Genomic DNA, 7,646 nt, shown 5'->3' with positions numbered 1-7,646 from the left:
CAACTAGTTTCTAATTTCAGTTAGTTTCTAATTTCAGTTTTTAGTAGCTATTGTATTAGGAGAATATTTGGTTTCCTTTTTGAGGAACCTTCTATTTTGTAATTCCCTCCCCCATTAACATTATAAATAAAGAAGAGGAGGCTCCTAAAGGCCTAGATGATTTTGATAAAAAAATTAATGGTTGTTGCTATTGTCTTCTACATGGAGATTTGTCTTGTGTTTGATCAAGGCTGATGGAATTGGTGTTTGATCCAATTGACTCTCAGCGGTGTGAAACACAAGAGGTCCTCTTCTAGTTATCTCCCTCTTTTCTTCCATACTCAAGGTGTTCTAGATCTGATCTACTGTTATAGTATCCTGCTGATTTGGGACTAGGTTGGTTTGCCGATTCTAGTTCTACATTAATTAGTTTCTAACTTGTTTGTGTGGCCAAATGGTTAGACATAATTAGGGGGTATTAAGTAGTTTACCTAGATAAGGCTCATCTCAATTATGGGCTTGAGTTGAGGCTTTATTTTCTTTATTTTTATTATTATATTATTAAATTGTTTATGGAGGCTGGGTTATGTTGAGCATGGTTGTCAAGGCGGTACCTAGGCATCCAAGCCCTTTGTTGGTGTCGCCGTGCTTCTAGGCTCCCTCCACAATGCGTTGGGTCGCCTAGACGCTGTGACAACTATGATGTCCTATCCTATTTCCTTTTAATAAGTGTACTTTTTTTATTTTTTATTTTTAGTTGTTTAACGACACTCCAAATTTAGTTTCCATCCTTGTTCTGAGGAAGTTTGAGTCAATCAAGGATACTTACAACAAAGCCTGTGGCTGGGGCTTCCTAGATTGTCTCTTCTTTTATATATTTGTTTTTTAGAAAATGTCTGATTATTTTTAATATGTGTGAGGCTGTTCCATTCCCCCCACAAATTTTCTTTTAATGGAATTGATTTAGTTATTTTAAGAAGGGAGGTTGTTGCCTCTCTCTCATTTCCCTACTCGATCTCCCTCTTTCACTTCCTTATTTTCTTTCCCACCACTGTCAGATCCATCTACTTGATTTGCATCAAATATGCCTTCGTGATGTCTCTTAAAACGAGCTGTCTGATACCGATGCTTGGCACCTTGATATGCCGATGTTGTCATGTGTTGTACTTGTGTAGCAACTGTAGAATCTCAGGAGTCATACTAGATTTCTTGGCAAAGTTTTCTAGTTTAAGTGATCCTTTAATAGAAGAAATTGCGGCTGATCATACTTAATTCATATAAGCATATTAATGCACCACAAGGGACCACCCTTTGTAATGAGGAGTGATATTCTGCTATTTTTCTTTTGTTTTGTTATAAGACTGCATTTAAATAATGTTTTTTGCTTTTCTCTTGAGGTAAATGGGTACTGGGTAAGGCAAGAATTAAGAAAGAGCTCTAAATTTCAAATCAAAACGCAGATGGGCATGAAACTTAAGGTCAAACAACACCCTAGTATGGGTGAACAATCCCTCTATTTATGGCAGTAAGCCAGTAATCCAATGGACAGTGATCGAGTCGTTATCATAACAAAATAAACCCTAAATTACTGCTAGAACAGTGGTAAGAAGGGATCAAATGCATGGGGAAATGGAGGGCTAAGGTACTTAAGATGATGTCAAGTGATTTCGAAAATAACTATCTGGAATGCAATTGAAAATAGACTACGAACTAATGAACACAAAAAATTGAGCAATCAAGATTTAACATTGCTTGAATGGGTACAACCCAAATCACTATAAAAACCATTGCTTGAATGGAGGATATGAATCACATATTCAAATTCCCTGAACTAGATTTAACAATAAAATTCCACTCAACAAATAAAAGTCTTAACATCAAGCGATCAAGTGTACCGAACCAGGAATTAATTACAAAGAATCAATGCTTCATCTACACCTAAAGATTGAAGATACTTGGCCACTTATGGGGCTAATTGACTGGAGGCAGCAACAATGGCGATCTTCCATAAAGACACGGAACACAGGTGAGGGAATGTAGCGGATGCAATGGTGGTGATGGAACCTTGGTGCGATGGTGATGATCTCTATGCAATGTCATCTAGGAGAATTTGTCCAGAACCAAGTGCGATCCAAGAAGGAGAACCAAAGCTTGAACCTTGTGAATGTGAAAAGAGAGAAGCATGAGTGATATGGGGGCGTGAGAGTGATGAGGCGTGTATATGGGAGAGAAAATTGGGAGGAGATTCGGTGGAATGAGGTAGAGTTGTGGCATAGGGGATAGATGGCAAAGAGAGAGAGAACTGTGGGAGAAAAAGGAGGAAGGGAGCGATGAGTCAAATGTGAAACTCAGAGAGGAAACCGTGGGAGAGCCAAGAGAGAGATTTTTTAGGAAACAGAGAGATATAGAATCCTATTTTATTTTGGACAAAGAGATTTCATGGGAGAGATTTTATGGGGAGAGTGGCGTGCTCTTCCTTTCTTTCCTTCCTTTCTTCCTTCTGCGCAACACCCTATTCAGGGTGTAATTCCTTTTATGCTCTTAGTGTAGCGGTCCACGGGAGTAAGTTATGGTGCAGGCTTCTAGATTGAATCATCTCCGTCCATTTAGCTTCAAATACGTGCACATCTCTTGAAACCCTGTAATTGTATGAAATCACATTGTGTAGTCAAATTAATCATGTAGATTTGACTAAAATCAACAATTAAATGACATTCTCAATGCATTATTATGGCATGATCAGACAGATTAGGAAATATGAGCTGAGTACTTAAATTACTAACTTACTGATATCCAGCTAACAAACCAGTGGTTGGGTTTCAACTCTTGGTCGATGGTAGGATAGTAACAGTAGAACACCTCAAAATCCATTGGAGAATTGATGGCCAGATTGGAAATTTTATGTGGATAAAGTTTTTTGCAGAAAAACCTCCACAATAGGATCTCACATGACATGCAGAGGGATTTATCAGGCTTGAATCCACCAACAGTAACCCTACCACAATATGCAGCAGGGAGAGATCTCTATTCTAAAACAGACCTTTGGACAACTTCAGGCTCAGCTTTCAGTAGGGTTTGAAATGCAAGAGAATATGGTGGAAGAAGGGATATAGGGGGTGATATGACCAAGGCCTCTCACCTATGGCTTAGGTCAGTCTCTCGCTAACCAGTGGGGCGTCTCACCCCACAACTGCATCTTACAGCAAACAGAGGCAAAGCCAATACTCTTTTCAATATCAAAACCATTGCTATATGCCCAAGCAGCACAACAGGCCTTACAATGATAGGTGCTTGTAGCATTCTAACAGGAAATAAAAAGTAAATGATAAAGGTCCACATATATAGTGAGAGCCTTGTACAATAACTTAAATAAAAGGATAGACAGTCTAGGATCTAAATAGTATCCTACTTAAAACAGAAAATAAAAACTATCATTTTTTTCGTGTAGGATTCAAGTCCCTCCTTATTGTGCTTATAAAATGGGCCCATTAACGATATAACCCATTGAGGACTTAAGTTTGGGCCTTGCTGAAATTTGGGTTCAGTTTAACCCAAAAAATGGGAACCAATCTGAATGTTATTCTTCTTTATTTGATCTACATGAACTCTCCCCGGCTTAAAAGAAATTCTACCCTGAATTTTGGACAAATGAGGGATCAATTGTGTGATGATGAATATCCATATGTAGCACCTAACAATACTCTGGTTACTCATGGATGTTTGGGATGAAGTCATCTAGGCGTGGTGCTTTCTATTCAAAGAAATTTGGTGGCGTGACAAACTCTGTGCTCAGCCATAGTTGTTACGACGTTTTGGCGACCCAAGTCGTTGGAGGGGGTCCAAACCAAGTTTTAAGGTCTCAATCTCTCCCCTAATCTCGCTAAGCCAAAAAAGAGAGATCTGGCGAGATCTCGAAGAAATCTTGAATTTTTTTCCCGGTCGACTTGGTGGTTGGTCCCGGTGGCCAGTGCCATTTACCATATTTTAGGCCTTCTAAAATGATACTTTGACTTTGTACCCTATGTAAGTAGTCTCCGACTCTTCGGACCCTAGGCTAGTGTGCTTTATTCGACAATCTACATTCCACTCATGACACAACATCTAATACTTTTAGAAGTTAGAACACATATAATCAATTTAAAAAGTTCAAATAATCATAAGAAATGAAAAGACATCATGGCTAATCACTTTAATTGTTTAACATTTAACATGATGACTGGCGAGTGATGACTGATGAGTCACATTCACATACATTGAAATGACATAAGATAAGCCACATAACTACATTCAGTACATATTACATAACACATGTAGTTATATTGCATGTAGTGTTGGAATGAAGTTTGGCAAGCAAAAGCACCAAAATCCCATAAGCAATTTGTTTTTTCTGTGAAGTGTATCAAGAGAGGTGAGTTTTGGGCTGTTTCTCGACCAGATGGGATTGAGATTTGGCCTTTTTATCATGTGGTTTGGTCTGGTTCAAGTGAAACCAACTCAAACTGAGTTATTTGGCAAGATCTCGACCGAGATATGCTTGATTTTGTGTATTGCCTGTCATCTCATCCGCCCCCACCACCCCCCCCCCCCCCAAAAAAAAAAAAAAAAAAAAAAGGAGAGATTTTAGCAAGGTCTCGGCGAGATCTTAAACCATGTTCCAGATGCATGGTGACCAACTGCTCACCTTGGCCGCCTAGGGTGATGAATTGACAACTATGTGCTCAACCTCTGTATTAGTATCAACCGGTGGAGTCAGATCCATAGTGTCGTCAACTTGGCGAGCCTTCTCATTGAAGAATTGAGGCACGAACTCTACCTCATCAAGAACATCATAAATGTTGAATGTTTCTTGTAGAGTATTCTTAACCACTGCCTCTTCTTCCACTGTTTCAGTTTTGTCTACTTTGGTCTCTTCAACATGGATCTCTTCAGTAGAATCTTTTACCTGTTGATCTTCTGACTTTAAAGCTTTAATCACTGTCTGTTTTTTATCTTCATATTTCATTGTGATCACTTGTGATTTTTGGTTGGGTGAATAAAATCACTTGAGCTTTATCTTCACCGTCAGGCTCTTTTTCTATGACTGATGCTCTCTCAATTTCTTTTGGTTGTGTAAATTTGAGTTTGGTCTTCGCCTTATCATTGTTGGTGTTGGACTTCCAACACTTTGATTTTCAAAGAGAATTTTATAGACGTTTGCTTCAAGTTCTCTTCAGCGGTAAATGCCTTTTGGTGGTAATTTTGTCGAAGGGAGAGCTTTTATTTGTATATGTTCCGGTAGCACCTGTTCTTCAACTTGTGCTTCATCTCTTCCAAGTTTTAGGCTCATGTCTGTTAACTTTGAGCCTTTCTTCATGGATTCTCCTCCATTCTTTAGCATATGATTGCATGTAAGCACATCTAAGGTTCTGCTCCTCTACCAGTGAAGGAATAGGAATGGGTCTGTCTGTCGGGTGAAGTAACTTTTGGCTTCACCTTCTTTGTAGTAACATCAGTCCTAGGAGGGTGCATAATATGTTGGTCTAGAGTCAATATGTTGCACTATCCTAGTTATGTGTTCAATCAACTGCTTCATTATCTTAATCTCTTGTGCTTAGAGTCAAGATTTTGGTTTGGGGTAGCAGATTATCAATATTAGTAAGTTCAGAAATTAGTTAACTTACTAATATGTAATTATGTAGAATTAATTCCCAGCAAGATAACTAGTAATTAATTCCAGAACATGATGATAGGTGCTGCTAGTTGATAGACTGAAAAAAAAAAAAAGAGATGCCGCAGATTTTCTGCTTGTCTTCTCAGATCTTGCAATGCAGTTGTTGGGCCTTGTAATCAAGCTTCAAACTGAACTTGAACAGGGCTGAAACCACTCAGGATCGCAGGAAAAAAAAAAAATGGAGAAGGGGATATGGAATAGGTTTGGTCGAGTATCTCACTCTTCCCTAGGGCATCTCACCCATGCTGTCTTTCACTGCATGCATCTCGGAGTTTTCCAGCACAAAGCTTGTTTTTTTTTTTCATCCAATCATGGGCTGTAGATCAGCCTTGTGTTTTATTTATAGATCAATCATCAATTACAACCTAATTGATTGAACTAGAACCTTCCTATTACAAATCAAATCAAAATAAAATCTCATTCTTAATTGGAAACTAGCCTATTGCCTATTACAAGAAAATACGAAAGAACCAAATCTAAGAAAGTAAATAATATAACCAAATCAATTCCTTGTGAAGCAAGGATCTAGCAGTTGCCAATTAGTCTTCAAATTGATCTCATCCAGCTGGCCATAGGGCCTATAAGATTTGGAAATAATCCCCTAAAAATCATCCCCACGAAAATATTAACCGAATCCAAAAAATATGGAAACTCCTTCTCTAATTCCTCCTGACGCAAGTCATCAATCAACCCCAAAAATTACTCCATGTCATGGTCAGAATCGGGCCCACAAATATTGAAAGAATCTTCTTCAGTTTTCCACGCAATCTGTCCTTTGGTGAACCAATCAAGAACCAAAAACCATGCCACACCGTACCAGGCTGCCTCCCACAACCGGTCTGGGCTGGTTTTGGGGCCTTGTTCCTGTGATCTACGTCATGTAATGTCAAGAAAACTAACCTGTAGATGGGATTCAACTCTTGGTCGATGGTAGGGTACTAACAGTAGAAGAACACCTCAAAATCTCTTGGATATCTGATGGCCAGAATGGAAGTTATATGCGGGTATATGTTTCTTCAGAAAAACCCCCAGAACAAGTTGCTGCAAGACATGTAGAGGGATCCATTGGGCCGAACTACTACCCTAACACAACAAATAGCAGGGCAGAGATCTCTATTCCAAAATAGACCTTTGGACAGCTTCAATGGGGTTAGGAACGCAAGAGAATATGGTAGTAGAAGGGGATATGACCAAGGACTCATATCTTTATCATATTGCACTGATTCCTTCCGATTCCCCTGCGTATTGGTCGATATGGTCCAAATCGATATGATATTTTAAACCCTGATGCCACATTTCTGAGGAAGATCAAAATAACTAGATTGATGCTGTCCTTGGGATCAACGGAACTGTTTCTCTGACTGTATCAGATATGACGGCCATGTCATCCTTTCCTTGAAGAATCTCCCAATTGGGCCAATTCCACTACAGCAGCCCTAGAGACGGATTCATCAACATTTGCAAGATAACCCAATGTAGGGTATAGATCACTGGGCCGTGAGGATGATGGTGCATAGATGGATACATTGTACTACTGGGCAGATGAGGCATATATAGTTGGGGGGCTGGCTATGAGAGGAGGCTCTGCACAAAAGATGAGTAACTAACTCTCATACTTAGTGGGGGATGAAGTGTAATGTAGAACTAGGATTGGCAATGCCGACCTAATCCCAAACTGCAGGATACTTAAACAAAGAACAACCAATAACCAAGGTAGAACAGCAACACAAAGCAGATCAGAAGTAAAGAGGAAAACCAAGTATGTATCTGCCTACCGATTGCAGAAAATCTTAAGATTCTGTGAACAAATATAAGAACAGGTGATAGGGCCTCAACAGGGACTGTAGGAGGCCTAATCCCAGCTGATAAGGAAAGACAAAAAAAATCTCACGATAGCTCGAAGAAAAAAACCTTTACTTAAAATTTCAATATTTCAATTTCATTTCGGTTCAACTCG

At 39.2% G+C, this 7,646-nt stretch overlaps 1 protein-coding gene across 2 annotated transcripts in view; it reads left to right on the top strand.

Annotated features, from left to right (window-relative positions):
- Positions 1-7,646, top strand: part of LOC122070759 (calcium-transporting ATPase 10, plasma membrane-type-like) — an 89,461-nt gene that overhangs the window by 26,834 nt on the left and 54,981 nt on the right. The window lies entirely within an intron of this gene.

This window comes from Macadamia integrifolia, chromosome 2 (assembly GCF_013358625.1).
Source record: "Macadamia integrifolia cultivar HAES 741 chromosome 2, SCU_Mint_v3, whole genome shotgun sequence".
NCBI classification, from domain to species: Eukaryota; Viridiplantae; Streptophyta; class Magnoliopsida; order Proteales; family Proteaceae; genus Macadamia; species Macadamia integrifolia.
This window is presented reverse-complemented; position numbering and strand designations above follow the sequence as displayed.